General features: G+C 32.8%; 1 protein-coding gene across 5 annotated transcripts in view; it reads left to right on the top strand.

The window, feature by feature from the left end:
• The window catches only part of LOC111048077 (protein cordon-bleu), a 195,312-nt gene that overhangs the window by 65,938 nt on the left and 114,635 nt on the right, over positions 1–14,739 (top strand). The window contains exons 1-2 of one of the 5 annotated variants that reach the window (XM_039424352.1): positions 233–465; positions 13,734–13,794. The exons of 3 other annotated variants lie outside the window; for them this stretch is intronic. The gene's annotated coding sequence lies outside the window, so the exon portion shown is untranslated. Of the gene's footprint in view, positions 1–232; positions 466–13,733; positions 13,795–14,739 lie in introns of those variants that run through there. One more of the 5 variants, XM_039424351.1, reaches the window with a different exon arrangement.

Genomic DNA, 14,739 nt, shown 5'->3' with positions numbered 1-14,739 from the left:
TGAAACTGTCAGCTCTTGGTTGAACGTAAAGCATCTATGTTATTCATATGGAATGGTGACAGATTGTAGTGAATTTCAAGAGCAGTGATACAGTAGCAGTGGGATATTTTACGACGCCGAGAGACCAACTGTTGATAGTGAATAGACGTATCGGCGGGTAGTATTTGAGTTGTTAGGTTGGCAGCATTGTCGGTGCACTTGCCTGTGCGGCCGTTACAACAACAACGGCCAAACCAAAGTTAGTATCTTCCATCTTCGTAATCCGACAGGTGGTACGCCGGCTAGGTTAGTGATACTGATGAAGCCAGCATCGTAAAACAGTTCTATCATCAAAATTCAAATCTGGAAATGTACTCATCTTGTGCTTTTGTTGGTGATATTGTGGTGTAGTTGTGTTTAGTTCGTTTCAAAATTCCAGCAAGCGAGGAATAATACTTCAACAACCGGCTTTCAAACGATTAAAATGTAAGTAGCCTACCTACTGTTCAAACATGCAAGAAAGGCTATCAATTCTATTCGTGTAATTTTCCATTCTAATTTCGTAATTTGGGTATGTGAAATGTGAAACTTGGTTGAATTGCTACATTCTATGCTTATTATTGCCCTGATATGCGTCAATAAGTTATAACCACATTAATGTTGAAGGATTTATTTTCATTGATGTATTCATTGTCGTTGTAGAATGTGATCACAATCTATGGAAATATTGATCAAGTTCTATTTGAAAATAAACCCCCATGGGTAAATCCGTTGACTATTGAAAAGAGCCAGAAGGAACCTAAACGATTCCATGGCAAAACAGTTTGGTCATACTAATGCATATCATACAATTTTTCCAAAGACATTTTTCAGAATAATACAATGATTAGTTGAGGCATTTCGATGATCAAGATGGTTACCGTAGTTGAGGTGTTAGATCTATTATTAGGCCTACTGGAACTGGGATCTCTGAAGGAAATTCCAGGTAATAAGGAAAGTAGGTAGCCTTTTCCACGTCATAGAGCTGATCGCAAGAGTTCTGGGTTTGATTCCCGCACCATGATATAATGAATTTCCTTCTAGTTGCACTAGGTACATGTTCTCAATATTTGCATTCTCAGAATTCTTCAGGATAATAAATACTGTATATTGGTTCATTTGAATTTTCGTTTAAAAATAAATGAGTCTATTAGCATTAACTTACTTGTACATTTGCAATATCGTATCATATAAAGGTTAATTCCATCTGTTTCTTGTTTATTCTGTTATTGCTTTGTGCTACCAGCTATTCATTGTTTATATTAATTAAGTAAATTATAAATTTCAGTCTCGGAAACTTTCAAGTATTCTTTATTATTACTTATAGCATATAGAAATAGAAGTGCTCAAAAGCTCTAGTTTCCAGTTAAACTTATTGCTACAGAAATATAACATACTTATTTACTACTTATGATGAACTGCTCGTTGGATTACAGTAGTTATTTTATATTTTTTATTAGTTGTCTTAAATTATTAAATTTCTGAAGTAAGCCAAACACTTGACTGTTTAGTTGGAGAATTGCAATTTTAAGGTAAAATAATAAGTGTATCCGAGTTTGAGGTTTCAAGAGACTGAAAATATCCTATCTAAACAATGATTACCCTTAATTACTTGATTCTCCTTTCACTATTCTTTTTCTTATACTAAGATAGCACGGAAAGGTAAGCATTGCTTATCTTGTGAAATCGCAATGGAAAAATATAATAAGCTATCTCATTCATTCTAAAGACCTATTTATAATAATGATTTCTTCCGAATTAGGCCTAAATGAGATTAATCTGTCAAGAAATAACAATTTTAAAATGTTAACAGAGTGTTTTTGATATTACCTTCAGTGAATAATGTGACTATATGTAATCTGTCTTAATTGATTTAGTTGGATTAAATAAGCAAGAAATAGATTATTTTTACCTGCATAGGTACTCTTTAGTATTTTTCAAATTAATTTATTGGTCTGAGTGATACTCTCACAATAAAATGTTAGCATCTTGTTTTTTTGCTTAGGTAGAACTTCAGAAAGGCATTAATTTATAATTTTGTATCTGTCACGTAGTCCTATCTACACAGTTTTAGTTTTGCTTTTCATCAGTGCATTATCAGTTAATATTACTGGCGAGACGGACCGAACTACTGTTGTTGGAGTGAATGTTAATCAAATAGGCAGGGCCAGATCCAGGGGGGGTGGGCAGCAGGGGCATGTGCCCTGGGCGCCGAGTTAGAAGGGCGTCAAATTATAGTAACCATTTTCTTATAAAAAATATAGGTAATAACTGCTACAGGCGTTTATATCTGACGTAATTGTTAATTTGAAGTTTCAATAGCGTCATATAGTCTCCGTGCACATTCTAAATTTATTTCACGCATATATTTTAACAAAATAAGCCGCAGTATTCTTTTGATGAAATAATAAACACATTTTTAGCAAAGAAAGCCCGAAATATTAGAATTATTTAAGAACTTAATCAAATAATAATGATCCTGTGGATCTATTTTTTTCTTGTAAATATAATATATTTTCTCTATGAACTAACTCATCTTTTCACTGCATACGGTAACGCTTTTGTTTTACTCAGTCTGTTATAACTTACGATTTACTTCATTCAATACTAATTATTGATCTTAAATTCTTGATTAATTCCTTAGCTTCAATTGCAAATTCTGCCTCTAAAGAATATTTAATGCTATCGCATTACCTGGATCATGCTTCACATGAAGGTGTTTTAGAAAGCAGATCCCAAGAATAATAATGTGCTTTGAATAATATTAATATTTTATCATCACAAGAGAAAAACTTATGACACAAATAAGTTTTAAGTATAATTTTTACTTGAGTTATTTTATCAGACGATTCGTTGACAATTTTACTTCCATGCTTTTTTATTCAAGTAATTGACTAGTACTAGAGATTTTTGTGATGAGTGATTTTTGCTACTGTAATGATCAAGAACTCCATATTTCTGTTATTCGTTGTATATTCTGTTTATCGCAAATTATGCATTTAATGAATATTCTTTGATTAGATTTTATTTTTTCCACCTATTTATTTATACTATTGCTAAATGCGTAATTGATCCCCAGTAATAATGGCAATATTCATATATTTTAATTATTCTCACCATCAACAAGCTATTTTCAAAGTTGGGGCTTTAATTTTTTCAGCAATTTTTTCAATTATGTATGTAAATGAAAATGAACAATGACACAACTTCTAATTCAACCTAAGTTCTATTTCAACCTCAAATAAAATTTTAAGAGTAAATTTTAAATCATCATTCCTGGACCGAAAATCAAGTAACGAAGCAGTGTGTGATAAAATAACCTTATCTTTTGGACAACATTAACATTTTATCAAAATTTTTGGAGAGAAATAGTACTAGGCTCAGCCTAGTTTTTCCTCCAATGTCATAATTATTGTATTATGATTATAGTTTTTTATACAATAAATAAATAAATAAATATAGTAATAATCCCTCGCAATTTTGTAAATCGGTCGGTGATGGTCGATCGTGAAGGGGGGCGCCAAAAGTAAAGCTTGAATCACTTGGAAAAATTGGTAGATCCGGCCCTGCAAATAGGTAAGTTACTTTCATTATAATGTGGACCACACTATAGTACATTAGTCCCACTCTACATTTCACATTTATTGAAAATAATTTAATGCCACATAAGCCCGTAATCAGCACGTTTTAAATCAATGCATCATTAAAGAGTTACCTAGGTCAAAAATATCCGAAGATTGGAGGCAAAACTATTTTATTTATCTCTTTTCTGTATAGGGCTACTTTTATAGAAATATAAAGAAAAATAAAAATCTTAGTACCGTTTTTGAAATATTTAATGATTGAATATTCCAAAAAGGGTACTAAGATTTTTCTTTCTCTTTCTAAAACTATTTTATCTTGTACATAGGGCTACTCACTTTCAAGATAGTTCATATCTCAAAAAGTATAACATATATTATATTTAACTGGATAAACTTGTAGGAAATTTCAATAATTTATCGTATACTATCAGGGCACCCGTGCTTCGCTACGGGAATTAAAAGATAAAATTCTTTTTGTGAAAAATTTATAATCTAAATCCTACCAAGATTGTTATAATCGTTTTTAAGATCAGGCCACAACTTGACATGAAAATTATTAAGTCAAATCATCCAAATAATTAATTGATGTGTTGGAAGTGCTCTGTAGAAGAAAGAGTAGTCTAATTGCGGCGAATTTTGAAGGATATGGGGCGGGGCTTAAGAGTCGCCCTCAACCTTATTCATTGGCAATTAATATTTCCCGTTGACAGTTATCAAATTAGCAGTGATCATGTTATTTTTGCTTTGGCAATTAAAGATTATATTCCAAATTAGGTTGATTCGGAATTTGATGACTCTGGTATCCATGGATCTCTTGCTTATTCTGGAATTTTTTGCATAGCATGTCACTTACTTTTGGTTTCACTTATCCAAAAGTGTAATAGCAGCCAATCCACTGATTCTTCTTCCATGGAAGTCCATTCATAATAATATAACATTTATTGCAACTGATCCCTAAACTCTACAATCATAAATATTGAAGTGGATCATTTTAATGTGAATTTGCATAAATCTGAATAGAGTTCATTCACTTTGATTATTGACTACCATTATATATGATTTCTTCCTTTGAAACTTAGTAACTCAATTTAATTTCTATCTAAATTGACAACTTTAGAATTGACTTGTTATCTATCAATATCAACAGGTTTGTCTTGTGTCGTAATAACATCATGAAAGGAAATAGGAGCAGCTGATGGAATATTATGTTTTTTTTTCGATTTAGTTTTTAGCTGATTTTGAAACACGAAAATATCAGGCCCAGTAGCACAAAAGCATGTTCAATTTTAATCAGGATTAAATTTCATGAGAATTAATCAGAACAGGGTTTTTTCAATAGAAGGCTTCTCTGATTGGTTCTCTTGGTATTTAGTCCGGATTATGAATTAACAGACAATGCAACTGTCTCTCTCAAGGCCATGGCTGCATACAAACATAGAGCAACAGAGGAACCAATACAACAAAAGCTGAAGAAATTAGTCGCATTTCTATCACCTCACAATGAACATTACATTGAACTACCATATGTTTAGAGAGATCGATTTTTTATTTCTTTTGCTATCATCCGGTCACTTTCTGATCCTATTCTTCCAGATGTTCCATGAATACTGTAATGTTTTAAAATAAGGTCACCAAATTTGGTAACTCAACTACAGCTATGATATAATCTTTTTCATTTGCTCACACTCTCTTACGTTTCCAACAGACTATGGAAAACCTTTTTCTGATCAGCTGCTACTTGAGGGACCAATAATCCTCTCAGAGAATTTTCCCAGAGTTGAGTTCTTTGGTAAAACAATCAATGTTTGGGAATAATTGATTCATGGGAAAAGCGCCTTACTTCTATGCAAGATATTTTCACATTAGGAAAAGCAACAACAGCTATTTGGCCCGTTTTAATAAATAACCCTTTTTTTCGCCCAAGTTAAATTTTGGCCGAATTTCCTCATTCTTTACAAACAGATTCCACAACGGACACTTCTGAAGTTTTTAAAATACCCCTTTAAGCAGTTTTCGCGATCTGTCGGATATACAAACAAAATTAGTCTTGATAGAATAGGATCAATTGATAGAAGCAACTCCCGTCATAAAAGTCTGTTTTATGAAAAATAAAAATAATCTATACTCCCAGGAATAGCACTGATTGAAGCAGCAGTGCCCAGTCAATTTGTTCTCGATAAATGCATTTTAATTGATTCTTCAACTTGGTGCCAACCTAATGAAATAATCTCAACTTAATGCCAACCTGACAAAATTATTAATTGGTCGCCAGTTATCAACTGTTTCGAATAGGTACTCTCTCTAGATTATAGTTCTATAGTAACATATGATATGGACTTTCCAATTATAATTAAGAGATTGGGAGAAGAAGAATATACATGCTAAAAGACGAATTTTAAACCCTTAAAAACCACCCTTGGAGTTGAAATATCGCCAAAAGATTTCTTAGTGAGCACCTAGGACGTATAAGGAAGCTATATTCCAAGTTTTGTTGCAATCCATCCAGTAGTTTTCCAGAAATCGTGATCAGTGAGTCAGTGAGATAAGAATTTTATAAGTATAGAAGATGTAGTGGACATGACGGTCTTGAGAGATGTAAATAGAAAAATGAAAAAGTTACCCCTGAACACTAGTTGTACACTTTTGATAAGTTTATCTTCTAAACTATAGTGGGGTCCACTTTATAATAACAGTAGAGAAAGATAGAAGAACAGCGTTACCGATTCTCTGCCTTGTTACTGTCATCTATAGAGGATAGCTGATACGGGTATATCTGATGTAATATTAACTGTTCATTCTTGTTTTAAACTATTCAATTATTTACGATTAATAGAATATAATTATATAAAATCTAATTATATAAATTTATAAAATAGAATAGAATTAATTTTCAATGATTGAATAATACATTTTTTATAATTGAGATCAATTATTTTGTTAAAAAATTGTATTTCTGCATTATAAAATGACGATCTGGAAACATAGCGGAGCTAGATAAAGATTGCGCTATCTGCTTTGTCGAATGATAGACAAGGATAGCAACATCAATGCCATTATAACTTGGACCTCACTATATTCTAAACTCCAAACAGACCTGATTCCCAAACATTATATCCTATTTTACCATGTTTTGCTTGGACTAAAAATTGGGAAAACTAGATAGAAAATCTCTTGATCATTACGATGTTTTGAATGAAAGCTTTGCATTTAGGTTTAGGCAGGATTTCTCTATTTGTTTCTATCTGTCAATATAGTAATTCCAAGATGATGACTCCTGCACATTTTGAAAATACAGTTTCACTGTATTCATCAATATTGGATAATTGTTTTTTTTTTTGCATTATTTCGTAAGGATCTTTCTGTAAGCTGCCTGTGGATAGAAGTTTTCTCATAATTATAAATTGTAGCTGTTTGGAAATTTTGCTACTCTGAATAAGTAGGCTATAAAATTATGCTTATAGCCCAGGCTTTGCTTATCAGGGCTTGATATCAGTTTGTTAGGCACTAATCTAGATTTAGTCTCATGTTGGTCGAACATAAAATTTGAATATTGTCATTGAATGCATTTCTCAACACATGCGGGTAATCTAAGATTTTCTTTCCGAGGGTAGCTGAGGTCTTCTGAATAAGAAAAGACGCAGCTATAATCCACTACTGGAACATGCTAGCGCATTAATTTATTGAATGGGCGTGCTCATTTTTGATTATGTCGTCTCTTGAATGTTTCATAAATATGCATACATACACATTGAAAACTTGGCCAAAATAGAGAGACAATAACAATGCTTGGAATTTCTCTTCAACTTATAACAAGTTTACATTTATACTGATTGAAAGTCAAACTCCGAAATCTCATAGGATGTCCAAAAGTGTACAGCTCAGTTCAATTGTACAAGTTGTAGATTGGAATTTCCAATAATATAAACAATGGGAAATTTATGATCAAACCGCTAGGCCTACATTGTTGAGAAATATATCTCTCAAAATATTATTTATTAGAATATCACTAATTATTAACATAATTAATGCCAATTATGCCCACCAATTATTCAGCCAATACCAATTTATTCAGCCCACTCGCTCATATTTCCCAATAAGATTGTAATTTATTTACTACATTATTAATGACATCATGAGACAGTGAAGCTGTAATAAACTATCGAATTTGGCAAATAATTTCAAGTGTTGATTTCCTCTTGTTTACAAATCTCTTCATAACGATGACCTCCATGACTCGATGATGACCTTTCATTTTTCGTTCTGTGAATAATTCCCACATTATTGCTCTCAATTAGCCTATCATCGAAAAGTGAATTTAAATCTTTGAACTCTAAAACTTGGAATCATAGTACACTTTATTATTTGAATCAGTTGAAATCAGTAGCTTATCAGTTTCATCTACTTGCTGTCCTCTTTTTATCATTAAAATGTGAATACCATTCTCATACAAATATTTTTTAGTCATGGGAAAATTCCAAACAGATTGAATCTTTGATAAAATATAAAAATGAATTAACCCAATTAACAAGAGATCAATCCAGTACAAAAATGGAGATTATAGATCTAAATTTAACTAGCTGTTCAACACTGCAATGGATTCAGAATCAAATTCCTACATCCATTACCTTAATAGTGTTTTAATGATTCACGATATCACGAATTACATTCTTCGGATGATTGGACCTTCACAGCTCATCATTCAAGCTGATTGGAACTAGGGGTCTTTATAGCATCGACTCCAAGGTTGAATTGAAAAGAGAAATTTCAGATGAGGAACTCGTTTTTATTCGTATAGAGTAGGCTGTGATGTGTCAAATGGAGATTTATCGTCTTTAGAGATGTCGTGTAATTGGACAACGTTCACTTTTAATGAATTCTCGTTTTTGGAAATTTCTAATTGAGTGTTTGGTCACGATGTCACAGTAGCAACGCAGTCCAAACCTCCAAACAAACACTCTATAATAACCATTTGAGAAATGCCAATAAAACTAGTCCAATATAGAACTGATAATATAATTAGGCATTTGAATGAACTTATAGTTAGTTATAACTTAGTATCTGAATAGTTTTTATACAGTACAGTTGTTGGTTACAATGCACGAGTATGCTCCTGCTTCTTTTTCATACAGTTTTTTTCTGAGGGTGATGGCCACATGAGTTCCAGGCTGGTGCGTGGGTACTGAGAAGAATGATGAAGACATAGAGTATAGAATATCACATTCTAGACGATGAGAGATGAGTCGACCTACAACTTCAGGTGGGTTCCGACTTCCAAACCACCAGAAAGCGATTTTTAGATTCATTGATGACACATTTGATAAGAATCCTTATTATTTATCATTCAAACACATACTATTATATCCAATTAAAATGATCACGTTCTGATTCACTTTTTATGAGAAGCATCACATTTTTTGTATCCCTTTTTTCAAAAATGATATTTCTGGTATAGCCTAGAAGCCTACACAAGTAGGTTAGGTTCAGAAGAGCTTCTATTAGAGATTGTCTATGAAGTGTGATAGTGTTCGGGTGGAAAGAATGTGGTAGCCACGGTTTATCATCGGCCAGCCCAGTGGCAGTGGTCGATCTGAAGTGTGTGAGATCCTGATTAAAGCATGGCTTGTCAGGCAGGCAGGCCAGCCCTGAGCCCTGAAGGTGACTCGGCATCAGCCTCACAAAGACCGACGCCTGATGGATGACGGCTCCCGATTGGTCGATCGGCGACCTTCCAGTCATTGTCATGGAAAGGATCCCTGCTCTTTTATATCCTTCGACATGAATCCGGTATTTTTATCACTGGATGACACCACCTCGAGTGCGCCAGGAATCTGGTGTGAGATTAAAGTGAGCTTCCTTTGTATTGTATGCGGTTGAATCCATGTTCTCAGCTACGCTGCTTTGACATTATTTTTCAGAGCCTATTATCTCCTTTGTTATTATTCTGAGCGTAGAATTGTATCGTCGTACAGCATCTTCTTAAACCATTTTTTCTTTATGTTCTTGTGTATGTCACATTTTGATACATGTGCTTAGTGTCAGCACGGAGAAGGATAGGAAACCTTTCTTCTCTGTGGTGTCAGCTAGTCTTTTGTTGTAATATTCTAATCTCTCCTATTCCTCATGGTCATGGCGTATCATAAAAGTATTTATGAATTTCTGAGGATGGTAGGTGTCTTGAATCATTAGGTTCTTACCTCTTTTATCTTGAAAGCTGGGGAGAGCATAAAATAATTATAATTAATGGAGAGAATATTAAATAATTATATATGCGGATGATAAATTAATATATAATCTGCTAGAACAATTTATCCTTCCACTTGTGTTAAGGTTTTCCTCATTTTCAATGTTTCGTATGTTTTTCCAACATAACCATGAAGTTATTGTAGTCTGACGGCAAGTGTGAACTCTGATTATCTTATTTGAAGCACTAGCCAACCTTTCTACCGCAATGATATTTTCAGTTTATTGCTTACTCAATTTATTATTTATTTAGCGTAAGGCTAAAGCTACGTTCACACTATGTAGCTGGAGAGCTATATAGCAGAGCTATATAAAATGTGAGCTACATATAGCTCTGTTAGCTACGTATAGCTCTGCTAGATGTAGCTCTGCTATAAGTAGATTTAACGCTAATTTTATGTAGCTCTAGCTCTGCTATAATTAACTTTGATGCTATTACTTGTAGCAGAGCTACATATAGTTTGGAATAAACCAGTATTTTACTGCTCAGTTCCCAGCCAGATGCCGAAGAAGCCAGATTCGCCGCACCTAATATTTTCAGCACAGTGGAGAGAAAGAAGTTATTGGATGATGATTTTGTCTCTATTCCAGTCAAATTCACTCTCCATCATTGCACAATAATATATAAATCAAAAAGAAATGCTCGCAATGCGCAGTAACCTACTAGCACTCTGACAACAAATGATTACAGTATAATCTGGTGTGAACCCACAGGCACTAAACAGCTGCGGCAGCCTTCCTTCAAGGACAGAGCAGCTACATCTAGCTCTGCTATAAACAAAAATTGACATGTAGCAGAGCTACATATAGCTGAGATTCTCTTTGATGTTTACCGAAAATTTTGGATAGCTCATTTTCTGCTATATAGCTGAGAAAATAGGATTAAAACTGCTACATAGCTGGGCTATATAGCAGATCTCCAGTGTCACTTTTTGAACTTGTAGCCGAGCTATATAACTGAGCTACATATAGCTCTACTACATAGTGTAAATCTAGCTTTAGTAGTTTACCTATCTTCTCCTACTCAATATATCTCGTTGATTCAAGACTAGGATTTTTAATATGATTGGTCAAAACCGAACTTTTGCTTCAATCAGAATATTGGATAGCTGTATGAGAAATAATTTTGTATTCAGACAGTTGTTAATTTGTTGATTAAGGAATTTCAAACCCATTTATTATTATTTGCTGTTCTCTTGTTGTCATTGAAGTTTATTGACTAAACAGTAATCTGCAAGAATAATCAGTTAATCCCAGATGGGCTGTTCTTTCCCATGATCTGTTTGCTTCATTATAAGACTTGCATAATATTATTGCAAGTACCGTTTTAAGTTGGAGGATGGAAGCGTAGAAGTACGAAGAGAATGTTAGCAAGGAAGGAAGGAATAGACTGTTGCTAATGTCGACCGGAATTGTTAATTGTAATTAATTACCGGAATAATTTTCCACTTTTCTTTTCAAAACTAACGGGTTTCAGTTTCAACCTTTGCAAGCCTACCGTATCGAAGCTTTCCGACTCTTGTTTTTATTATCAGACTTGTCTTGTATTTTTGAGCAATCTTTTCGAGTGCAGTGAGTGGTGAGTGCCCTCTGCTCGGCGAAATGACCGTGAACGCCTAGCGAATTCCCAGCAGTTGTCGGGTACCGTTTCACTTCAGATCAATCAGTCCCGAAGAAATCGGCCCAGACCCACAACGGTTATAGAATCTATTTCACAGATATTCTGTCAATTAGCCATGCATCCTAACTGCTTCCTTTATCATTTCCATCTTTCTTTCTTTAATTGTGCGGCCAGCTGCATCTCATTCATCTTTTGCTCTGCTGCTTCTAACGGAATTAATTCTATCATTATAAAATTAATTTTCCAATAAAACGTGAATTATAGTAGCACAAATAAGGGCATTAAAATTCAGTTGAATTTCTGAATACAAGCTTCGAGTTTGAAACATAAAGCTTAATTGATTGATAAAAAATGAATAAATCATCTACAATCATACTAATTATTCTTCATTGTCAATCAATAATGAAATAAAATTGGATAAGAACTTAATTCGCATTTATTGTAAATCTTTTACCAAAATTTTGTCAAGTCTCAACATTCGGAGACAGAAATACGAGATTACAAAAAAATGATCAACATCTTTTTAATATAAACTATTATTAATTTCTCTATCATCGATAGTTTCTGATAATATTCAGTATAACGTAAAATAATAATTACAATAATTGAAAATTAGTGGGACGTACAAAGAGATGGTCCATGAAGCATTGATTGGCTTTCTAATGGAAATTTACTATGAAATGTTATACACATTTTGCAACGAATACAGTACGCCAACTACTATTAATGTATAAAATCTCCGTATTTGGGGTTTTGCAAGAATGAAATTTTTTCACAATGTGATATCACTAGTGTAAATACAAAATAATTATCCTAATAGAATGTCGACAATGCTCCTGATACCGCTCCAACGCTATTCCTTCTCACAATTTCTGTAATTTCATTGTGCGTTTTGTATTTCCTGTCCTCCAAGCCAGTGCGAAATCTTTCCATCGATTGCCAAAATGTTATCTATATTACATTATTGGTATGAAATACCTATTTTTAAACACGCATATTCGTAGTACCATACTCACCAGAAATTGAAAATTACTGTATTATTTTTAAGAAACAACAGAATGTACTGAACTAAATTTGTCCATAAGATGACACACCATTATGTATTGAATGAGACGCATCAGTGGCGAATAAAGAATGTATTTTGGGGGGGGGGTGGCAAGGTTCATGTAAGGTCAAATGATTTTAAGTAAACACACCATGATACTTAATATAAATTTTGCTGCTCATATTCAGAGAGTAATTTGCGCTGAACGCCCTTTTTACTTTATCGTCAAAAAATACCTTTACCGTCAAAAATTCAGATTACTGTATTTTTTTCTGCAATTACTGTACTGATTTTCTTCTTATTCATTATTTCAATGGGGGGCCGGGACCCCTGGCCCCCCTCTTATATAGGTACGCCCCTGAGGCGCATTTTATTTTTGTTTAGGAATGGGTTTATGGGAGCTAAGCTAATTTTATGATTTATGGGAGCTAGCTAATTTTTTGTACAGTGGAATAGTCTCACATCTTCTCTCTCCAGACTAGTCTCATGCAATTTCTCGGTTCACAATGGTGACCTGGAAAATAATAATGATGATCATGTATAAAAATCGGACAATGGAATATTGAACTGTGATAAGGCAAGCAGCATAGCATTCTGACGCAAAGCATTTCAAGCATACAGTACTTGGAAAAAGTGTTTGCATCATTTCTAGATGATGTTCTGATTTATTAGCTATCAGCTCTTGAATTGAAAAGTTTATAGTAATCTGTAATTTATCATGCAATAATTATTGTGCATTTGGTGACTTTGAAGCTTTCTTGAATCTTTTAAGACTAACTTTCATCTTGAATATGAAAGGAAATTTCTAAAATAACCTTTTTCTATGTATCCATGAGAATGAGTCATCATTTTGTTAAAATTACCACACTAACTTATAGTAAGTATTAGTATAATGAAATAGGTGTATCAATGTCCTAATACATGTCCTAGGATGTATTATAAACGATAAAAAACCGAACTCAACTGAAGCTGAATACTAATGGCTTTAGGAACCTATCAGAGCAATTCTAGAGTTTGGTTACCCTACAGCTAATCCTTCTTGGCCTGTTGTTTGAAACAGTTTATGAATACGGTACTTTACACAAATATTCAATTCAGATTATTTTACGACTACAAATTCGGAACATCCTAGTCAGAATTTAATTTTTGGAGTTGGAAAGAATATTCAATTCAACGTTATCCACTCATTCGCCCATATTTCTAAAAACTATATTTTCTTTTACAGGTGAGCATCAATTGTTTTGTAAATCTGCTACCTTTCTGCTATTGGTGTTGTGCTGTTGAATGTAAGTGTTTTTCAAATACATTACCATACAAAATAAAATTTCAAGAAACTATAAAATTAACAATTTAGGAACCTCATGTTGTATTGATTATTCAAACCAATTTATAATACGTTTTTCTCAGTAAGCAGAAGGCAATTTGATCACAACTGCAATATTCTCATAAATAAAATTCATAGAAATTTGTTAATACATAAAATAAATAAAAACTTTATTACTCTAATTGATGACTGGGTTAAATCTAACATTTTTTTCAAAATATTGTTTTAATTTTGTGATTAAGTAATGTATACAAAAAAATTTAGCAATTCAAATGAAATTATTCATAGAAAACTAATATTATGAAGATGAAATCCGTAATTTTCTTGTAATTTCTCATCTGTGGTCCAGGGTTTTGAAAATAAATATGAAAGCTCTATATTAAATGTTGCAAAATGTGAGAACATCATTATTTATTTTTCTGAATATTATATTACTGTATTATTATTATTTATTATTTTTTAATCTTAACTCATTGCTAGCGAACAGACTAATTGTCTATGCTAGCAATGCCATTAAAAATATATTATTGAAAATTAAATAAATTAACATTTATGTGTTTTAGTTAAGAGCAGTAGCATAGGCTATACTTATTTATTTTTTGTAATGTTTTTGTATTTTTTTTTTTTTTGCAAATAAATTATTCAATATTCAAAATTTCAATTATTTGGATGTTTTGAAGGAAGATACCAGTGTATAGTTCAAATAGCTCTCAAATGTGATATTTTGATCAAATTCTCCCACTTTCTGTTGAGTGAATGAAAAGAATAACCTTGCTTATTGTTAAAATGAGCAAATCAACATAATGCTTATTATTTAGAGATAGAATATGAAATATACTTGTTGCGAAAAAAACTTTGTAAGATGATAAGAAATTCCGTTTCAGTTAGTTTTTGACATCCATAAAAA

The sequence above is a fragment of the Nilaparvata lugens genome, chromosome 3 (assembly GCF_014356525.2).
Source record: "Nilaparvata lugens isolate BPH chromosome 3, ASM1435652v1, whole genome shotgun sequence".
Lineage (NCBI taxonomy): Eukaryota > Metazoa > Arthropoda > Insecta > Hemiptera > Delphacidae > Nilaparvata > Nilaparvata lugens.
Note: the sequence above shows the minus strand (reverse complement) of the source record. Positions and strands in the feature narration are given on the sequence as shown.